The 23,578-nt window shown below is 40.8% G+C and overlaps 1 protein-coding gene across 2 annotated transcripts in view; it reads right to left on the bottom strand.

The window, feature by feature from the left end:
* The window catches only part of SHISA9 (shisa family member 9), a 177,816-nt gene that overhangs the window by 94,925 nt on the left and 59,313 nt on the right, over positions 1 to 23,578 (bottom strand). The window lies entirely within an intron of this gene.

Raw genomic sequence — 23,578 nt, 5'->3', positions numbered from 1 at the left:
ATGATTTTAGTGAGTAAAATAATTCTCTTCCCCTTTAAAAGCAGAACTGCAATTATTTGCTAAGTAGTATCTCATACCCATTTAGGAAATATTCCACAATAAGGGAACAAATGCACAAAGGAACTTAATGATATTAATCACCTACAGGGCAGTAAGCAAGAGCGAATGACAGAGATAAAGGTGAAGGTCTGCTCAACTTCTAAGGTATCTGTAGGGTGCACTTCCTGTGCACTTGCTTATGACAAGTTGAATAACATAGTGCAGGATACACAGGACTGCTGCTAATCCTCTGTGTGTACCTTACCCGGATCAATTGTCATTGCACTATTGCAATATACAATATTCTCATATAAACTAAATGCAGATGTCTTTGTACAGTATCTCCAATATTAATGGGAGAAACAATATCTCATGGAAGATCAGTTCCTAAAACATGGATGTTTGAAGATGCTGTGCTATGTTATTCCAAATGTCATGATACTTAACATCTCATTTGCTGAATAATACTTGAGTTGTTAATAATGCATGGGATTACCATAAATCCACCAACAGGTAGCTGCTGAATGAATTGAGAAGTAGGATAACTCAAATATAAGCATGCATTAGGAAAGGATTGAAAGGAACAAACTGTCTCAGTGTTTTCTGCTGCTCTTTGATGGAGGGTAGCTTTTTGTTCAGTAAGAATCATTCAGAGATGCTCTTTCTTAGCAAGGGTAGCCAAATCTAGATGAGTAAGTAAAGGTCTTCAATGAGAATGGATGGTTTTGTGATCAAAACATCAGACAAATTTCTCTGCTGTCTTTGCTATACGCTTAATAAATGTGAACAGACTATTTATTCACTTAATTCTCCTATATCCAAATTGCCCAACAGTAAGTCAAAAATAATATTTGGTTGAGAATGCTTTCTTTTGAAGGAGGAAACTCTTACAGCCTTGTTTAATTTGGATGTATTTAACACGCTCAAACGTGACAAAAGTAACTGCTGTAGATGGGCATGACAAATAGCAGTCTGGTTGTCAGGGTAATTAGCTGGTGTCAGGTTAGAGAGCAACCTCAGCCGTTCGGAGTGCAACGTGGAGCAGCCAGAGCTGCTGCCTGATTTTTGACAGGGGACTGTTCACCCGTAGCAGGGGGAGCATTGCATCCATCACAGATTTCCTTTGCCTCTCCTGCACAATGCAAACACATCACCCAGTGGAAAGCGCTCTCGTGGTCATTTTTCTCCCTGATGGGTGATGACCGGGACAAGACTGAGACCTGTTCCTGTGTGTGCTGGAGAAAGCATGAGCTCTGCTGTGTCGACTTCCCCATGTTTGCCTGAATCCACGTTTTCCGTAGTTTGTATAAAAAATACAAATAAGGGAATTTAGAGTACAATCAGGGATAGCTGAATAGCCAAGCAAAGCTGGAAACTTTTTAAACAGATTTGTTTCCACATTTTATTCATTTTAGACCTACCAAAATAACATGTCTACATAAGAAAGAAGTGAATGCTATTTTGGCCAATGCATCCTCAGTAGAAACATTGTGTTATATTTAAAGCAGCTTTTTGCTTTTAAAGTTTGGATCAAGAAAAAGCACTAACAGCCATATCATAGTCTGAATTTACTGCACAGGAAGACAGAAAACCAGCTCATAACCAAATCTGATAGAAGAATCCTAGAGACAGTTCATACAGAGCTCCGTAATTCTGTTTTTCAGGGAACACCGATAGTTCGGATTGACTTGGATGGAGTCATTCTTTGGATTATACAAGAGGTGCAAGAGATGCTTTTTTCTAACTGTAAACATGTAATTTATGAAACTGCAATATTTTCATGCAGAGTCTTGCAGTGGAAAAAAAGCACAAATATGCAGTATTGTTTTAGGATATTACAGACTGGGAATAGGACAATCTGATCTGACTGAAACACGGGAGGTTTTCTGCAAGCATTGTTCCAAGTGTGGTTGCTTGAGGACTGAGAAGTTTCACAACTGGCAAAGAATGTGCTTAATAGGTTTCTTCAGATATTTTTCCTAAAAGAAGTATTTTTTTATTTATTAGCTCTATTTCTGTTTATTTACAAGGTACTTATCCCATAGCCAGACAAAAGTGGGACTGTGGTCTGTGGGCTACAGTCCTGCTCGCTTCAGTCAGTGAGGCACAGACTTCCCATGTGCAGATGGCACGGTGTAGCAGAGCAAATCCTGATTGCCAATGTCCCTACATCCCACATGCTTTGACAAATTCTGCTGATATATCTTTTTAGGATTTCCAAAGCCTTAACAGGAACTGGGTTCTACTCAATGGACTTCCAGCTAACAACACATGGATATCATGCACGTCTGAAGGATAAAATCTGGGGGAGAAAAAGCCAAATTCTTGTCTACTAGACTTGAACAGAATAATCTCCCAGACACACTGGCCAATGCACAGGTTGAACAATCATTAAGAAATTTGGTCAGTATTGTATGTATTGCACACTCTAAAATTACAGATGTTACAGATATTGGTTATTCATAACCTCTAAAGCTTTTCAATTCTGTCTCTGTAAGAAGGTCAAACAAGCCTATAAAATCCATGAATAGAAGAAAAATATTATTGCAAAAAGTGTTATAACCTACCATTAAAATTAATTGGGACATTTTTAGTTACCTAGGTCCATTTTGAAAGAAATCAGTGATTAAGTGTCAGGATTCTGTTTCTGGTGGTGGCAAGAAGAAAAAAAATACCTGAGCAATGGTTAAAAAATTGCTCCTTTAAAAGATAATGCTCTGACTTTCTACTATGACAGCTTAATAGCCTCTAACTGATGCGATAGAAAGCACTCGCACAACCTTACAGCAGACACACACACAGACACCATCCTGCCAGTGCAGAAAGCAGTATCTTCCTAGAAAAAAAAGAAGAAAAAAAAAGAAGAAAAAAAAAAAGGAGAAAAAGCTTATCAAAATTCAGCCCTTAAATATGAGCACTCTTGTTACTGCTTCAAATTCTTATTAGTTCCTTGAGCGTGGCAGACTTTGCCCGGCACAGTGTGCTCCCAGCACCCAGCACTCTGGTGATGGAGCAGGGTCTGTGTGGCTGCAGACCTGCAGTGATTCCACCTTCTCTTAACTTACAGATCCTCTGGACAATTTTAATTTTCAAAGTAATGATCTCTTGTTCTGAGCTTCAGTGAGTGGGAAGGGATTTGGTGGAATAAACTGTTGGGCCCTATTAATTATGTTTTATTACACTCTATATTCAAGAAATACAGTGTTCTGGACTGCTTTAATCACTCAGGCTTGTGGTAATGGTTCCTCCCACTTTTAGACCACTTGTGGAGTTTTCATCTCACGTATGTAGTGTTTTCAACAGAAATACCTTCTACATCAAGTTTCAGAAATGTTTGTACAGTATTTATTTCTGAGAGCTCTGACTTCCCTTTCTCTCAGCAGACATCTATCGTTATCAGGTGTTTTAAATACTAGGATATTGTTCGGATTCATGGAGCCTATTTTTTCAGTTTAGTAATGGCACTAGGGGCAGCTCTAGCAGGGACTGCTATCAGGCCAATGAAGGTGTATTTAGTATTAGGTGAACTAAATCCTACTCATGCCCTCTACGCCACCTGAGTTAGCCTGGTTAGATATAGTGGTTCCAGCTGGGTAACTTAGAGGCAAGTGTCCTGTCAAATGCTTAACTGGAAGGGCTCCAGCATGCTTGAACTCCCTCTTTGGCTACGTATTCCTTTAAGATATCATCAGCTTTTAGAGTTTTTTTATCAACGAATCTCTGTGCACTGTCTTAATTATAGACTATTTCTCTTCTTTTTTTGGTTCATTTGAATGCAAATCCTGTTCCTTACTGCGGAACAATGGAAATGTCCACAGCCCTCACTTCCTCAGATCAGGGTTCAGATTTCAGGAATCAAAAGAAAAGAGCTGTGCCAAGCCTGGAGAAAATTAGAGTGCTTAAAATGCTTTTGAATTGTAATACTTCACATGCAATATAAAGTTAATAGTATTGAGCAGTAATTAGGACGTGTGTGTATGCTGTGCCCTACCACATAAAATAATGTCAGCTATTAATTTGATAACTGTTTTTATTTATTGAAAAAAGCATCTGTACTGTATGCTGAAATAATCTCCAAATGCTTTGAAAGAAACCAGCTACATTTATAACTCTTCTTGCTAAGCCCTCAAAAGGAGCACTTCTGATAAAGACACAGTGCTGGCAACAGATCTGCTTCAGGTGAAAGTAGGTCAGTTAGAAATTGCTAAGTCAATAGTTGAAATAATTGAATAGTTGAAACCAGAGGACAATTATTGAAAGATTCAATCTTCTGAATCTGTGTACTGTAAGAGTATCTACGTGACTCTGAAATGACAAAGGCTATTACAATGGAGTTCCTCCTTTCCGAAAGACATGAGATCAGAAAGTGTATCTTCCAAAAGAAAGATGGAGATTTGGAAGGGATTTCCCAAATGAATGTCAGTATAAACAGATAGCTGACTTTCCTACCACTACACGTACCTTAGGCACCTTGAGATTAATACTGTTTTTTAATGAAGAGGTAATGTTTATTAATTTTAACCAGATAGGCCTATTCTCTACCTTTTTTTCTTTAACTTGTGTATCCTTTGAGTTCCTAGGTAGGTTGGTAATTCATATGACAAGCAAAAAGTTGAAAAGAATACTAACATAATTTATTTCTCTTGTTTCGATTCTCACAATTTAGAAAGGTACATATAGTCAAGCATTTTTCTTATTACATCTCTGTATCATCCCATGTGCAGCATGTTTCAGCTAAACTGGGTTCCAGAGGGAGAAACAGTAATGAGTGCAAGTGGAAAGTAGTCCTTAGACTGCATTGCTCTCAGGATTAATGGTTACTCTGTGTTCCCACAGTCAGTGGAAGCCTCCTTGAGAGCATGGTGGCTCCAGCTCAGACCCTACAAGGGCAGAAAACCTCGCCCAAAGGTTCAGGCTCAGTAACAAAAACCAAAAGGAATAAGCGTTCTCTCTGGCATGCTTATTTACTGAGAGCATAGAAATGAATTGTTCTTCCAGGAGCGTGTTGACAGTTAGGAATAAGGACAACATAAAAATGGAAAATTAGGGAACTTGTTGATTTCTGAGTGTTATTAACTCATGATCAGGTGCTGCGTTTCTTATGCACTTTGGCGCATCCATCTTTTTGTTAATTGGGACAAGAGAGGGAAGTTCAAAAAATGTAACTGGTTTACATGGCCCAGCGGGTTGCTGTATGTTTTAATCGTATTGGGCTAGATCTTCCTGTATTTCGATCACTAACCATTAACAAACGATTACAACAGATGAACTAGTGCAATAAGTGTCTTGGATATTGATACTGTAAGACAGATAACAGTGTTTAAAACACAAATCTTTAAAGCTAAAATAAAATATGTTACCAAGATTGTATTCAGTATTTGTTTTCCATAACAAATGGAACAAAAAAAAAAAACCCTTTCCCGTAAAAGTAATTCCTTCCTCAAACTTAAAAATATCAAGTTATAATAGTGGGAAAATAACATGTGCTGCTAGCATATTGTGATGATATTCAATTAAAGCTTTTTTTCTCCACTTTCCAGGCCATAGTAAAAAGAAATTTGTTCTATTTTTGTCAGCACTGCAGACAGAACAGTCAAAGTGAATTAGTTTTCACTGATTTTCACAGTCATCTGTAAACAAGATTTATTAAAATAATTAAATGAGGATTTTGTAATTTGTACGGCATTTAACTCAGAATTTGGAAGTGTTAAAAGTATTAATATACTTAGAATTGATTTGCCTTTAAATTATGAAAGACTTGCAGATAGTGCTGTTTCCTAATGGAATCATAATCAATTCAAAACCATTGGGTTTGTGCTTATTTTTGGAGAGTGTACATTTGGGGGAAGAACTGCGACATTGCTGTTGGGAGGAAAACAACCTGAAAACGTCCACACATGAGGGGATGCCGCGCATGGGCTGGCAGCAGTACAGGGCCTGAGCCTCACCGCAGGCAAATCCTCCCGTGCTGTTTTCACTAGGACTGCAGCCGAGGAATCTGACTGTTGATGTTTCTTACTTTAAATTCTTTTTCCTTCCATTCGCCACACACATTTTCCTCCCACAGTACCCAGCCTATACTCTCCTGACCCCTCTAAAGTTTTATCCCCCAGTCTTTTGAGTCTTTGCCTTGCCTGGTGATCACGGTGGAGCTGCTCCCCAGCTTCCAGCAACCTGACTGCTACCCACGTTCCCCCCATACAGCCCTCTGCTGACCTCGAGAGAGCTCTGGCAGCTGCTTTCTTCCTTTGTGGCAACCCTTAGGTACTGTGCGTACCAACTGCAGCCAGCTCCTTGTAATGGGCTCATTTAACCCGGTGTGTGAGCACTGGATGTGTGGCCAGAAAATTTTTGCTGCTTTTAAAAACAGTTTCTTTTGAAAATAATTTTTCATTCCTAAAAAGTGTTGCTTTTCTTTATTTATTTTTGTTAAATAGACTCTAATCATTCAAAGGGGAGGTAAGAAGTTGCTGATCTTAGTACTCCTCTGCTCTGTCATCTGTGTGGAAGAATGAGCTACAAGGGTTGTGGAAGCCACATGCAGTGATTGTTAATAGAAGTACAACAAATAACTTCTTCCCTTCTCCTGTCCCAACTGAAGATTTCAGTGTTGGAGTGCAAAAGTTACAAGGGATGCTGTCCAGAAGTGCTGGGGCTGCCACTTCTGGGCTCATGGCATTGGGAAATTTGGGGATGTGTTCAGTCAAACGTCTGCTGGCATCAGAACCTCCAAACACTTTTTTCTGTTAAGTCCCTCATTCTTACACACTTGTTGCTGTTGTTTCAAAACCTGCCATGTGAATCGTATCATTTCACCAGAACACTTTGTCTTCCCATTCAAACACTGAGGAACATGAACCTATTTGTGAGGCACTGGGGCAGAGCTCTCTGTTGGGTTTCTCCTCTCCAACAGGCGAGGGACTGCACGACACTCACCCGTTTCAGTCCAGGAGGCTGCAGAGGTGAAAAGCCAGCATGCTCTATTGCTACCAGTCTGTCTGCTGGAGGGGAGTGCCAGTCGTGCAGGTGATACAAAGCAGGGCTTAGTTTTCTCCCCACGTCACAGCAGCCTGCTGCATCTGTCTTATGGGCTGCAGACCTCTGCTGCATTCTGAAGTCCTGCCCCAATGTGCCCTTGCAGCAGCCCTGCTTGGCTCCATCCACTTCTGCCTACCTTGTGCAAGAGTCTGTCTATTGCCAGAGCTGGTCTTTGGGCAGTGGGAGGTTGATTTAGTTTGGATTTCTCGGGGTTTGGTTGTGTTTTTTTTTCCCTTTGTTATGTCATTCGTTGTAAATAAATCAGCCTAATGTCAACTGAAATAACTATTGACTGGAGACTGTGGGTCCTCTGAAGAAAATCTATTGCTTTTAGAGTGACATAATTGGCATTAAAATGTTATCTGAAGTAATGTAGTAACAAATTAAGGTGGCTGTTGCTAATTGTTCTCTGTATGTGTTCAACTCTGAAAGCATCTTAGCAATTTTGTTTGATTTCTATTTTCTCTTCCAATAATACTTGAATCAAGTTATCTTCATTTCTACCACTCTCTGACCATCTCACCCTTTTATCTTCCCTTCACTCCACCTCATGTTGTTTCAAATTTAAGGTTGTCAGTAACTAAAAAATTTAAAATTAAAATGTCTGCAACATTTATACTGGATTTAAGCAAATTGACAATATAATTCTAGAAAGTCAAATGACTTTCTTCTTTGCATTCCTGTAATGGGCATGCAAGTAGGGAATAATATTGGCAAATTTCTATTTTTGAAGTAATAGCTAAAGTAATAGCTGAGATTGTTCCATCAGCAATGATTGTACTCATCATGCAGTCTCCATTGCTGAAGAACAGAGGAAGCTGCACAGTTTTTAAAAAAAGAATTTTTAAATATATGGAGTAGAAGTGCTGAAAGGCACTCAGAGCCACATGGAGCAATTGCTTCCCTGCTGAAAAAAATATTGGCTACTTTGCTACTCATTATTTTACAGATTGCTTTATAACCATGGTTAAGAGAATGGGACCTGGTGCATAATGTATATATTTTTTAATGCTGTAATTGTTTCATGTTGATTTTCATTTTACTGTCTATGCAGCCTTGTTAGAAATGGAATATTTCTATTTTCTATTTCATATAGAAATGGAATATTTCTAACGAGTATTTTCATGAGCAACCACATCTGAGCAGTAGCTTTGCCTAAAGACCCATGTGGGATCATAACTGATGTACCTTAGCTGCTTCTCCTGTAGTGTCCTGGTAATCTTGGTGTATGCATGTATCAAAAATGCTACATATTTTAAAATCCATATATTTTCCATTATTAAGCACAGCAAAGTAAAATTCAGCTTAGTATTTTACAATATTTCAAAAGTACAAAGGAGTTAGTTCCATTCTTGTGATCAGAGGGCTTAGAGTTGTTTAACATGGTATTCAATATAATGATGACATTTGTTTATTTTATTTCCTTGATAAGCATTCAAACCTTTATGAGCACATCTGATGGATTTGACTGTCAGAGTGAGTGACACCAGCATGTACTGCTGTTATCCCTCTCAGTCCCTTCCGTCCTGCCAGCTGGGGTTGGCGCCTCAAGGGTGGCCCAGCATGAGCTCAGGCCCACGTGAGCCTTTCGAAGGCTCACCCCATTAACTTCTGACTGACAACCTCAATTTTAATTTCAGTTACTCTTTCTAATTTCAATTTTTTCAGCATTATTGGAAAATATTTTTTTATGGGTTTGATTGTAAGTAATTTTTTTTTAAAAAAAGAAAGCAACTTAAAGAGGTAGAAAATTTTAAAAAAGAGTTAAATTACATTTGTGCTAATTCTGGACCTACAGAAAAGCCACTCAAGTAACACCATATCATATGCAAGGTTTAGAAAAGAGCAACCAGTAAACTGATGAACTAGGGCTGTGGACAGGCTCCTTGAGCTGTGTGCTGCACACAGGTACCGCGTCAGTGTATGGGCGCAGTGCGGTAGGGTAGGGATTTGATGCAAAGATCGCATTCCTCATTATCCAGGAAAGTCAGTTTGTACCAAAGTTCAGATCATCATCAGGCAATATATTGTGATGCATATAGAAGAGCTCCTTGTTTCCTCTTGTATTCGCATCTGCCTGCTTATTAGCCCTAAAATTGGATTTTGTTTCCATAAACTATACTTCTATGCATTATTAACTAAAAATTGTCCTAATCACTCTCAAAAATATATCACGACATATTAGCTGTGGTTCCATGAAGCTTTTTTTTTTTCTGTCATTTCACGGTAACAATGCCAGCTAAACTTTATGAGGAAGGTTAAAAAAACGAGACATGCATGCAACATAGGTTAAAATTTGGGGTGGTTTCAAAGCCATCATTTTAGACCTGTAGCATATTGTTCCAAACAACAGTCCTGTTCCAAAACCAAGCTTCAAGGACTCCATCTCCCTCTGTTGTCTAGAGCAAGAGCCCATACCTACAGCCCACCTGGGTATTTAAAGTTGTTTGGTGGTTATAATTGTAAACAAAACCACTAGCTTTCCTTTGATATGACTTCGAACAAGTGTCTTTATTTTTAAAATAATCACACTGCATATGTAGCGGTGACATTAATTACCACATTGGATATATAAAATGCCAGTTTATTTGCACAAAATTTCCTCCTTAATGATTGCTAGATGTGCAAATTAGGACAGCATTTACTTTTGCATACACTGGAAAAGATGTGCCTTTGCTACAGAACAGATAACAAGTGAACCCATCAGGAAAATGCCCAAAGCGCACATCATTTCTGCTGTAAAACAAATAGCTGCTCCCCTGCTACAAGTGTCCCTTCTGCAGTAACGTTTTAACACATAAAAACTTTAATATATTAATCCTGCAGTAAAAAGTCATTTTTGAGTGAAGACAAGGTCTGTGAAGCCAAGTCATTTTGCTCTGTAATGACATATACATAACTGTTTTTAGAGCATACTAAAATTATAACAGCGCAAGCCTCTGCCCAGTTTCCATTCCTGTTTCCATTACCTGCAAAATAGGAACATATCTGAAGTTAAGGGAATATTGTGTATAAATTACCAATTATTTTTATTGCTAGGCATGGTATGTGTTTTATTTTCCTGTATCTGCTATACTCAAGGAGAATGCAGCTTGGCATTCTGAGCGTATTTTAAATATTAAATTGGCTAAGAAATACTCAACTGGGGATCTCAAACAGGTCAAGAAAAGGACCCCGTTACGTGGAATGTTATATAATTTAGAGGGTATGGGTTGCAGCCCACTATTCCTCAGATTTTCTGTATTGCTTGGTTTTAGTCCTACCAGAAATATGTACTTCATGGTATTTTGGCTGCCATCTCTGATACTAAAATGGAAAAATGAATTGTGGGGGTGGGAGGAAAAAAATGAAAAATCCTGATCAGCTATAAGAATTTTAAGACTGCGACCAAATTTTGGGTTGAGCCCACTTCACGTTGGGGGCTACCATGCAGGTCAGCCCTTCGGTTAGAGAAATGCACTCCTCCCTAATCGGAAGTGGTTTTCTCGTGCTAGAAATTACACTACTTCTTCAGAAACCAAGCATGTGTGGGTTCGGCTCCTGGCAAGGACAATTTTTAGCATTCAGATAGTGTGGTGCCCTAGAAATAACTACGATAGACAGACAGAAAGAATGAGTGAGGTTAGCACACTAGTCACAGTTACAATACTGAGTCATGTGTATATATTTATTTCACTGTTGATTGCCAAAGGCAATGCAAGAGTTTGAGACTGGGTCACGTTGCACAAAGGACATCTGCAGTATTGCTCTGAGAACGATACGGTCTTGTCAGAGCCAAAATACGAGATATAAAAAGGACAAAGCTCCAACTTTAGAAACACAGATACAATGGTAGTGCTGAGCTTTCTAATGATAGGAAATTAATTTGACTCTTATTTTATATTGGATTACATTAAACTCAGTTTGTTTATAAACTGTCTAGTGTTGATTTCCCTAACACAGATGAAACGATCTGTCCTTCAGTTAGCAGCTCCTCAAACAGGGACAGTCTTTTCTGTGTCTTTTGGAAACCATCTAGCGAACAGTTTGTATTCAAAGAGGAAATGACAAAATTAGGATGAAGATTCCAGAAATTCCACTGGGGAAGGTGTTTGCAAGGATTAAAAAATCAATAAATACTTTAATGCCTCTCCAACAGCGTGCAGCTATGCCAGTACTCAGGCTGGGCTTAGTGGGGCTTGCTGGAAGGCTGGCAAAATGCGGATTTGCTAATGACTTCCAGTGATTTCATGGAATTTTTTTTAGCTCTCAGGAAGAGTTAAATTATCTACCCAGCATACTCTGAGGCATCTGTAAAGGAGGTTGGAGACATAAATATTGATTACTGTCAGCCAATGCAAATTCTTATTGGAATCAGTCTGTTTGAGTAAGAAGAAGAAATTGTATAATAACATTTTTTTTCACCAGAAGAGGCAGCTGAGACACCCGCTATTAGTGCAGCATTCATTATCTGTTTCTTTTGGAGCAGTTATTTCTTTCCTTGCTCTGCTCAGAAGCATTTCCAATCTGTTGTTATTACTTATCCTAATACCAGAAGAAGTATTGTCAGAGCAATTAGGAGTCCCGAGCCATTTCGAAGGCTCATTGCAGTTAGTTTTGTAATGTCTTCCGCAAGATTTTGCCATCCAGCTACAGTTTAGTATCCACTAAAAGTTAGTGGAAGGAAAGGAACTGCTCACAGAGAAGAGAAACCTTGGGGCAAGGCAAGAATCTTGTGACTCTCTGCGCAGCTGTTTGGCAAGATGAAGTTTCTTGAAGCTACCAAATACTTAGTGCACTGAGCAGAACTGCCTGGTGTACTTCTGGGAGGTAATCTCAGAGAAAGCCCCGCTGCCTTGCAGATTAATTCCTGCATGACAAGTGGCAGACGATGTGCCACAGCCTTTTTGTTTCAAAGGGTTGCTACGATGCAGCCTACACGCTCGTACTACTGCTTTTCAATATGCTTTTCAAGATGGTTTTTGCTCACTTCCCCAGTTCGGGTAGCAGCATCCCTTTGTACTACTTATTTCAATCGATGTGACAGAAACGGGAAGGGCTTGCGATGCAGAAACCTGCACCAGTCCTGAGCCCTCACAGCCCTGTCAGTCCGTTCGCCTCCTTGTGCCTCCCGTCTCCCCGCAGTCCCAACTCCTCTGCTCCTGCAAAATGACTCTGCAGGCACATGGCTGGTTCCAGGAGAGCCCATTTCCATTGCAGCTCAACTTCTTGCACCCTCCCACGGCCGGGCGCTGGAGAACCGGGCGCATCGCCTGCCCTTGGCGGCACCAGCAGCCGGAGCGGGAGCCAGTGCAGCGCCGCCGTCCCCAAGGCAACCACACATGGCGTAGCCCTGGCAACGCGCTGCAACGCGCTGGATGGATGGAGCCCCAGCCAAAAAACGCGTGCAGTTTTTCCACTTGCAAAAACACTTGAAAATTGCTAAAACATGGCGTAAAAAAAAAAAGCTAAAGCAAAGACAAGAAAAGGCAGCGCTGAATAGCATCGCCTTTTCTGCACAAGATGGATAGCCGTGGACATAATAGTTTTGTCTTTGCTATGTGAAGGAAATGGCTTTGTGATGATCTTTTCCTTTACTTGTACGACGGGATAAAAATAGGGCACGTGTGTGGTGCATATGTGTACAACTTAGGAGTGCAAAAATAGTGTGTGCGTCACAGCAGGAGTAGATAGCATACACTGAATACTTGCGTAGAATATGCTGTATCTTGTGCTTTCAATTCAGTATAAGCAATTGAAAAAAGTTAGCATGAGGTTGAGTGGTTTATTTCTTTATTTATAGTCTGTTTCTCTTTTGTGTCTATTCCTACCTGTGTTTGAATGCCTGTGTGTACGCGCTTATTTCAACTGCCTCCTTTAAGGGGTTATTTGTTTTTAAACAACAGGAGAGTGACCTTAAAATACAATTCGCATTTTGCAGTGCAGAACATATTTATATTCCATTTTGCTCTTGTGATTTCCACAAGACTATTCTTGGTCATCACGTTCTCGTATAGGTACTGTTGTTCCATGACAGGGGAAACGGAGACCTTCCCGTGGGGCAGGGCAGGGTTTCACAGCCCTGGCTGAGGGCAGGGCCCGGGGCAGACACAGCTCCTTCCTGGGCCTTCCTCTTCCCGGGGGCTGGCCCCGCGCTCAGTTTGATAAAGGCGTGCTGTCAAGGGCGTGTTAGGGGGATTATGTAGGAACTTGGAAATGGAAGACTAAAATTACAGCCTGCTTAAATCCTAACCCGTAATTCAATTTGACTGTACCTCAGTGGTTTCAGCAGTCAGAACTCGGAGGGCATAATTTGAAGGTGATTTGTAAATGAGAGTAAAAGGCTGCTTGGCACCTTCACGTCATGCAGAGCCGTGGGCCGCCTGCAAGCGCTGGCGAGCGGTGTGTGCACTGCCACCGGCACCAGGCACCTGGCGAGCTCGGCACTGCCACGGCGCCACATGGGCTTGAACGGTGGTGGAACTGAGCCTCCCTCAGACTGCTCAGCCTGCCCAGCTCTGGTGCTGTACGGAGGGGTCCCGTTCAACAGTGACTTATTTTACAACTCTGAGAAAAATGAGTGCAACTGTTCATGAGACTCAAGGTCATAAAATACGTCAGCTCACACCTTTCACTGTTTCTATTCTAACTCCGAAGTGGCCTTAGTTTAATACTTCAAATGCAGCTTAGCGTAGCTAGGAATGAGCTGTTATAGTTGTTTCCTAAGGAAATACAAACTTCTGAATGTTTGAAAACTTCCTCCCCTACTGAGCATGGTTTTCCTCTGCATGACCATCGTTGTCACTTTGTCTTTTCCTCTTTCCTTTTTTTTAATTTATTTGGATTTGCTTCTCCTTGCTAGTCAGCATTTGTGTGTTCAGGTGGCATTTTAAAAGTATTTTCCTGTTGCTTTCAAAACACGTGATCCAGTTTCCTATCGTTTTAGCTATAGCACTATGTAACTAAATGCATCTATTCAGACCAAACATAGGCTGTGAATAATCAGAAAGGGCTAAAAGGTGTTTGGACCTGAAAATATTACTCAACAAGTCCCATGCACAGCTATAAGCCATGATGTTTCCTTAATCTTTCCTTTTTTTTTTTTTTTTTTTGTGTGTGTGTGTGTGGTGGATCAAAATTAGAGTGGATTGGGGTGAATTGGGGCCTTTGGGGAAGGGCTCTTACCATTCTTTCTATTGTGGTCTCTCTGCATGTCACCAGATAGTACTCATGACCTTAGTCAAGGTTTGACATGAAACTCCTTTGTTTCTCAAAGATCACAGTGCTAACTTTGATACTAAATGTTCAAAATAGTTTATTGGGATCGCGTGCAAGTTTTTTAACAAACAATTATTATACACGTCTGCTATAGATAAAACGTCTTTCCCATGCTACATGAAAATGATTGCCATTCTGCTATTGTCACTAAAAAGAGAGATGATAAAGGCTCTGTCTGAAGCTGTGGATGTTCTGACAACATTTCAAAATATATTTGGGGTTTCTTAATGATATATGCATATATTCTGAAAAGGAATAGGATTTTTGTCTGTTTTTTGGGTACATGTGGCTTTCTCAGCTATGTCAGATAAAGACTGTTACTAAATGCTCAGTCTGCAGCATGATTACAATCTGGTAGTAGAAGCTGAACTGATCTTTCAGGACTTGATCCTATGCCTTGAGCTCTTATGACTTGGTCCACAAAAGTTTTCTCATTGATTCCAGCAGAAGATCAAAGACTATAGTGCATGGTTGTAGAAATATTTTGGAATTATCCTGGTTACAAATGCTAAACACTAAGTAGAAACCTAAGCTTTACCAAGACCTAAGGACTTGTTTGGGGGTACCAGTGAATGGTCCCAGCAGAGCTCCGTCCCCTTGCAGATGTAGCTCTAGGAGTAGCTGTCATATGGGTGGTTACACTCACATTTGATGACTTTACTGTATCTGTACCGAGTCACCATATAGAAGTAAAACAATCCCTACTACTAAAATCAGAGTTTTGTTCTTATCAGCTGTTAACTTGGAGCACATTTTTGGCTCATGTCGGTGAGCTGCAGTAACAGTGGAATCCCTGTTGCTTTTGGGCTGGAGCCACATTTGATCGCAGGCATTCGGGAATATTTACACCCGCTTGTAATCCTGTGGAGGATATTTAACCTTACTATTAAACACCACTTATTAACATTAATTAGTGTTTAGGTTTTACCTTCACAGGAGGTATATCCCATACAGTCATTAACTGAGTACCTGCTTTTGAACTAAATGATTCAGAAGTACTGAAAATGTTTGTAACCAGTGTTTTTTTTTTGTTGTTGTTGTTTTTTTTTTAACTGTTTTTTTTGAACTGTTTCAGAACTCTAAAATACAGCATACAGACCAGGCAACCTTATGAAAGTTATCAGAAAAGCACCAGGGTTTTAGCTTGGTATTGAAAGTTAGTTTAGTACCCTTTTTGCTTTTTTAAAGCAGTAGTGCAGCGTTTACTTTTGTACATGCTGGTTTCAAAAGTCTACATAACCTCCTGAAACCTGAGTAAATTCCAGAAATACATGTACAATGTGGTATGTCATAAAGTAGATAACAATATATTGCGACTAAATATATATATGTCTGTGTGGTTGTGTATACACACCTGGTGTTTGTTTGATACAGAAGGCCACCCTACAGCATCCACATAAATTCTGTATAAATCCCCACAGGCCTGCTAGAGCTTGGTAGCCCCTGCAAGGAGTGCCGCCTTTTACAGTTGCACCAGCTCATGTGGATGCATAACAGAGTCCATAACCTCAAGACAAGCACTTATTTCAGGGAATTAATTCACTCTGGTTGTTGCACACTACCAATCACCTAACAAGAAAGCAATTTGCACAGCCCTCTTCAGACTGTAACTGCATCCAGCCCTGAAAATACTATTTTGGCCTTTGGTTCCTCTTTCCCATCTGGATTCAGAATGGTACAGAGCTTTACTTTAGCTAGTGATAAGCTCAGGATGGTTTATATTTCCTTTTGGGGCTAGTGAGGAAGCCTTACTGAATCCACTTAAAACATTAGATGTTAATTAAAGTTTAGCCTGTCTAGTGGAAGCCCTTCAGCTCCATCCCAGACAAACCAGCAGTATGGACATCCTACAGGTGTGCCAGAGACTTACATACCTAAAAGTTCTTGGAGAAATTCCCCACCCTAGCCCATGTTGTCTGCTCAGGATGAGCCCCAGAATTTGTCAGACTTGCAAGCTCTGCACCCAGCGAGACTCCAAGCTCAGACTCAAGGCAAATCAGAGCTTGCTGGGTATTTGCATGCTTGAGCGTGCCAGGAGGACAGAGAAGCCACCAGCAGTGCCTGGGCATGCAGCCTGCAGGGAAGCTTCCAGATGTCAGGAAGAAAGTCAGATGGACAGGAGGCAGAGCACGGTAACACCTCAGCAGCTCCAGACCTGCTGTTTTCAGAGCAGCACAAACTTAGCTAACATGCAGCGCTGGCCTCCAGGCTGTAGCCATCCTGAGAGAAGGCTCTAGGACTCTGTACTTCCAAAATTCATGAAGAACTCTGCATTTGGAAAGGCAAAGAGCGCACAAAGCAAAACTGCTGAATTTCACACTGGCCTACCCCAGAAAGTCCTCAAGCACATAGTGTAGCAACGGCTAACTTGGACTGCCAGAGTTCTGTGATATTTTCATTTGTAATCTTTAATTCAGCGTACTACAAAGCTGGGCTTCAGGTAACGATGACACTTCAGGTGGACCGGGTATTGATTTTGGTAAACTACTTTCCCCCCTCCTGGTAGTAAAAGTATAGGTTTCCAAATAATATAGTGGCTGCCAAAACATTTGTCACCTGTACACTAAATAAGAATTGTAAACATCTGTGAAAGGTAATACACTCTGTACCTTTCCATGGTGATTTTTCACATATCTTTGTAATTCAGACATAAACGAAGATGACTGTGGTACATAACTGTAACAAGTGCCTTTAAGTACATTATAAAGTGTCGCCATGGCAACATCCTTCTGCTCATCGTATTTATAGTGAGAAAAAGAAAACAAGCAAAAATAATATTAACCCTGAAACCTTTCTGAAATCTAGAGGTTGAATGAGTATCCAAAGTCAGGGTTCTTCTTTTTTAGTGATGTGTAAAGAGCCTTGAACACGTTACCAGCAAAATAGTAACTGAAGGTAGGAGCAGAATGTTTTCTTTTGATTTCACTTTATATGAAAATACCAAATACCTAGTTTTTGTTTGAGTCACTGTGACCAGATACAACTTGCTTGCAATAGAAGAAAGTTGGAAAAAAGATGGCACATTTGCTCAGCTCTTGGGGGACCAAACCATGCCAGGCATGACAAAGGAGCAGCTGCAGAAGGCTGGAGGAGCAGCACTTGGGAAGCTCCCCCTCAGACATCCTCCTCTCCCCTGGACTCTGGCATCGTGTGAACCTGACTCCAAACAGATTGGCATCCTTCTTGTCGGGGCTCGAAGGAGTGGCAGTGATTTCTCTGTTCTCTTGCTACCGCGTTTCTGCAAGGTCTTTTGAAAGCCTGGAATGCCCGGGTAAACTGGAAGGAATCATGTAGAAGTGTGACAGGGTGCCCTGCTGGAGAACTGCACCTTAAGTGCTCGTCTTAGCATCACCTACTGGGCTACAGCTGAAGAATCTTCCAGATAACATGCTGCAAAATAACTCTGGATCCCAGCAGTTATATCTGTTCTTGCATTCTCTCTATGCATCTCCCCATAGTCTCCACAGCCCCGTGTTATAGGAACACTATCTTCAAGGAGTGTCAAAGGGGAGTGCAGGCTCAGCAAAAGGCTCAGCTAAAGCTCAAGGCAACCGTAGCGTCTCAGGCCACCAAAAAGGAAAATGGGCAGATTCTTAGGTAGCTCATACAAATTCCTTGCAACTGTGGATGTCTGTGGGTGGCCTGAATATCTAAACAAATCGTACCACTTCGTTACTTAGGTATCGGTACCGGGTCTAGAATTTAACCACCTACTTTAGAAATTATTGGACTTCTTTCACTCTAGTTCATTCCCATTCATCTAACTATTTTAGAACAAGTTCTTTGTTTATATTCAATATAAATAGGGAAGGAAACTAAGGGGAAATAAAAAGAGATTCTGAATTAAACCCAAAAAATCCAACTATTTTTAATCCTTCATGAATTTTTCATTACTACTTCCCACAAAACACCTCCTGCCTTCTCCAAATGTTCTAAAAAGTGCTGCCATTTTTGGTAGATAAAAGCAGGATAAAATAATTGTATTAAGCAAAATTCCTTCCTTTTTTCTCAAACAACTGCTATATAGTGATTTTTCACCCGATGTCTTCTGCAGTACGAATAACTTCTTTAACTGTCAGGAGAGTGAAAGCTGTTAGCTGTGCTTACAGACCTGCAAGGGAGCTTGAGCACAGGGACAAACTTAAGAGGCCCTTTTGCTCATTTACAGAGAGAATTACAGAACAGAAGTTCATTCTCTTCTTTCTGTTCCTGTTTTTAAAGGAAAAACTGTAGTTCTGGTACCAAAACAAGGAGGAGATGCTCTGTCCTTATGCTGTGTCCATCAGTATTCTAGCCACAGCAACCTGAGTGAATTGGAGCGGGGAAGGGTTTGGAGGAGAGGCCGCCGGACCTGTCGGGAGAGATGGCAGTCTGCGTCTCTCAGGCTGGAAGAAAAAGCAGTCTGAAATCCAGCAGAGGTGGAATTTGCTAAACATTACATTTAGAGCTGATCAAAAAACTTGTCCAAGTTCAGCTCCCTTTCTTCTACAGATATTTTCCCATACAAAATCAGGTTGGATGACAAGGAGGCATCACACCACACAGGTCACCTGGGTGTGAGGACCAGCTTTATCAGATAAATCTCCTCGGGTTGCCGGACTGCATTTAGACCTTTCTCCTGCTTCAGGATTGAATGCACAAAGTGGTGAGCCACTAGCTTTTCCCCTTATTTAGGTCCTGGCAAAAGAAAGAGGCAGGCAAAGCAGCGAGCAGGAGACAGAAGCCACAGTAGTTTATTTTGGAAATACTGAGTAATACCTATCAAATTTGTTCGTGTGGGGGCAGCGTGTATTGACCTTGATCAGTGATCCAAACTGACTGTGTCAGGCGTTGGACGGAGATGGCCTTACCAAGGAACAGTGAGTGAAAAACGACACCCTCCTTTAATGTTCACTCTGCTCTTCGTGCAGGGCCCCGGTACATCCGAAATGAAGCCCTTGCTGAGGGTGGCTTGCCCTTGACTACTAAAAGCTGAAACCTTGAGCTGCCTAATACCGTGACACAGGGAACAGTAAGGGAGAAAATGTTTTTGTTCCAAGTGTGTTCTAGGCTGTAGAGAAAGTGCATATTTTGCCACTCCGGTGCCCAGAGTGATCAGCAAAGCTTAATTGTTTGCTTAAGCAGCCTTTGGAGCAGCGAGAGCTAACAGAGCTATAAATTGGCAGGGCTGGCCAACGCAGTTGAACAGCAAAAAGACTTTCAAAGAGAGGGTTTTGCTCCCAAGTGCTTATTGTCAGCTCTTTGAGTTAAACAGATTTTAACAACCCAAACAAAAACTCCGCAGGGGAGCTTTTTACAAACAGAAAACAAAGGAGCCGGGCTCCAGCTACATCAAAGCTTCCAGGCCTTCCTAACCTCTGGTGGCAGCTTGTTTCATCCAAGGCCCCTAACTCAATGCTAATGTCGGTTTTCCCGCCCACCAGTGAACCATTTTGGGGAGTTTCCTGATCTAGCTTTTAGCTGACTTCAGAGAAGAAACAGGCTTGCTTTAGGCAAAGCTACAACCATCCATCCGCCTTGTGAAACCGTGGTTGCCCCCACGAAAGGTGTGTGAATGTTGTGCTGCCGTGAAGCTGCAAAGCCTCAGGTGCGAGGGGACGTGGTCACGTTGAACCCACCCTGTTCGGATTTCCTTTGCTGTGCCAGCCGTCTTCTCTTGTGCAGGCTGGGAGAATCACAGGCAGGTTTGGGTTGCTACCCCTGTAGCTTATCACACAATCCGAAGATAAGATGCTACAGTTCATTTTTCTCTTTTTTTCACTTCCATTTTTATTCCTCAGCCCAGTGTAAGTATGTGTTAGTAATAAGAGATTGCAAATTATAAGAAGTTCATGGTAGTGAAATTTCTAGCACATTTAAGAGAGAATGTTAATTTTAGTGTGTTTGGTTTTGTTTTGTTTTTTGTTTTTTTGTTTTTTTAAATGCAGTTTTGTTCAGAATATGATAACATTTAATGCTGCAGTTAAAGGGGGTATGTTCTTGAAGCCCTGAATAATTAATGACAGAGCAGGATGCAGCCCCAGCGGAACAAGCAGCTGGACCAGCTCCTAGCTGCTTCCCTGTGACATGACACAGCAGGGTACATGCTGCTCTGGTAAGTCCGTACCTGATGGAAAGAATGGACTGGGTGCTAAAAAGTAGGAAAGGAAGATTTGGAAAGAGAGCAGAAATGAAATATGTTGTTGTACACATTGTAGGTACAGTTGAGATTTCAGTTGTATGAAACCCATTGGCAGTGGCAAAATGTTTTTGCAAGAGGAGGGAGGTTGCATAGAAGACATAAGAACGCTTAGACGTCTTTCACACAGACAGCACTGGGACCTAACTGTGTCCACAGAACATGTAGTTTTTATCAAGAATAAAAGTAATTGTAAATATTCAAAAAAAATGCTTAAGGCCCACACAAAAGAATTTTTTTTTCCTCTGTGTCTCTCTAAAAGAAACAGTCTTTCTCTCTCCAAGAAACAGTCATGTTTTTCATGTTTCAGTAAAGTCACTGTTCTCTAGCCCTCTTACTTATAGGGCCTTTTCAGACAATATTTCGCTACCTTTAATGAACTAGAAAGCTGTGAAGACCTCATCCCTTTCTTTGGTCTTCTCTTCTCTGTACCTCCAGGTTTCCTAAGCCAAGTAGGTGATTGCATAGTCCTGAACAGTAGTACAGGCTTAAAAATATCTTTTCACCTAGGATCATCCTGCTTTTCATTGTGTCTGTGTAGGCTGAACAATTCTGCCTTTGCCATTGTATGTAAAAGATTTATTTCTGTCATCAACCGGAACATGCCATATATACAGACTCCTCTTGAGACCTCCATGCCTGCTTACATTTTTAGCAATATCTCACAGACTGCAAAATACTGACATGTCAACCAGATACTTATTGTATTAAAAGAAAATATTTTTGATCCTGTCACATTAAAAGTTGAAGGTGTAGGCTACAGATGCCTCTGAGTACCTCATTTTCCTTCCCTTTGTGCCATCATAAAGAATCTAGTCCAATCAAATATTTGTTTCTTGGGAGGGGGGTGGGCAGGAACGAGCGCAAGTGCAAACGTTCATTTTTTTCACTAGATCAAGTCCTCTTTAATTGTGTGAAAATTGACAGTTGTCACAATTGTGAGAAATCATTTTCAGTGGATAAATGACATGAAAGAGAAGTGTAAACTTCCTGTGATGGTGATTGCAGGGCAGCACAGAAAGGATGCAGTTACTCATGCAGCCTCATACAGAGAGCTTCTTGCAGCCTCGCACAGCCTCTCACACAAGTCTCCCCCCAGGGCTGCTGTCAGAGAGCTAAGTGGCAATGTCTGGGGGGACAGGCTAGGCTAGACCAGCCATCACCCCGCCAATGCACTCAGCAGAAATGGGACCAGCTTTTTGGAAGCTCATTGCTACAATTTGCTCTCAGTGTAACTAGGCAGTAATCACAAACTGTAAGAGGAATTTTAAATATTACATAATTCCTCTTACTCCTACTAGTCCTGTAGTTTATATGTTTGTGTACACTTTTTTTGCAATAAAGCATGAGTTGCTGTGACTCTGAAGGGAAGAGCTTAGGTCCGGTTCTGAGTTTCAGTGCATATTGGTTTTGCTCCCAACAATTTTGCTCCCAGTTTACTCTTCTATGCTGCAGTAGCAGAAGAAAAAGATGCAGGCATGTTAGATTTAAGATATCTGTAAAGCTTCATGTGCCACACCTGTGGAGAACATGCCTTCTGCTAGGTTATACAGGGTTTCGAGTGCATATGAAGTGGTTTTCAGCTGGACACAGGGAAATAGTAGTGCCACCAGGGGAAGTATTCGACAGGCTTTCTCTAGACTACTGTTCTGGCCAGCCTTATTGAAATGTTGAGTTCAAAATGCAGGAAATGTAGAGAGGGCATTCCCAAGAGAACGGGCACAAAAAGTCCATTTTGTGTTAGGCAGTTTAACAGTTTAGCTCATTTAGCTCAACAAAAGAAGGCTGAGAGGAGATGTGATTGCTCTTGGAAAACGTATCTGCAAAGTAAATAGTACAGAGGAAGAGAGACAGCACAGAAAAATGGCTGTTTGTAAACTGGCCACAGCTAAAGTAGAAGCAGGTTTCTAACTTGCAGAGAGGTTAGGTTGCGGAACAACCTAGGAGAGCATCAGAGATGAAAGGGGGTTTGGGTGGACTTCTGAAATACAGAAGGCTGTGCAGCATGCAGTCACCAATTCAACCCCTTTGTTGCAGTCTCGCCTTGCTGTAAAAGCATGTCAACTCCATGGTTACAACTGGGTATTGACCACAGTGAAATTTTAATTGAATGGTTTGTACGCTTGGATTTGAAATTTATTCATTCTAAAACTGAAGCAATTAGAAAGAAGTTTCTCACTTTGCTGTCTGAACGGCGGGTGTTGGATTAGAAGTGCATGTCCCGTATTTTAGACAGAATAGAACTTAATGTGGTCAGAACTTAAAAACTGGCACTAAAGAATCTGATTTTTTGAAATATATCAGGGGAACGTGTTCATGTTTTAAATTTCTAGCTTAGACTAAACCTGTGAAGAGGGATGTAAGAAAATATCTGGGAAAGCTGCAGTGGTTACAGTACCATAATTCTATAGGAAATATTTTCCACTATATTAACAAAGTATATTTTTCCTTGCATTATGGACATCTTTCACTACCTGTTTTTTCTCAGTCATCAAGATATGCACACAGTGTAGGCTCTGAATGAAATGTGCGATTAGAGACCCTTTAAGATATGTATTTCACTTCAGAAATAGAATGGTCAAACACTGATAATTAGGTGTATACCCCCTTCAGTATTGTGTCTGAGAAACGTGCTATTTCTAATGTGTCTATTTCTAGTGCTACCAGAGAGAGAAACTCTTGTAGTTTCACTCATCAAAAAACTTTTGAGTGTTAGTAATGAAGGCATAGTAGTAAAAATATCCCAAACTAAAGGCAGATTGAAATACCATGACAAACACTGAAACCTTTTGATGTCACTGCCTCTTTGCTGTGGTAAAGTATCAAATACACTGTTATAACTACACGTAGAAACACTTCAAAATTACCAAAATCATGAGTTTAAAATTTGTAAATGCCAACATTTAAAATTGTCCATGTAGCAGCACTTGTATTTTTCAGTTGTACCCATGTTCCTATTCTCTAGGCGGTGTCCTTTTCTGCAGGAGCCTTGCCTCTTACCGTGCCAAGGGCAGACAGCTCTCCCAAAAAGCTGCCCAGCACCTCCCGATACACTTCTTATGCAGT

The sequence above is a fragment of the Anser cygnoides genome, chromosome 15 (genome assembly GCF_040182565.1).
Source record: "Anser cygnoides isolate HZ-2024a breed goose chromosome 15, Taihu_goose_T2T_genome, whole genome shotgun sequence".
Taxonomy (NCBI): domain Eukaryota; kingdom Metazoa; phylum Chordata; class Aves; order Anseriformes; family Anatidae; genus Anser; species Anser cygnoides.
This window is presented reverse-complemented; position numbering and strand designations above follow the sequence as displayed.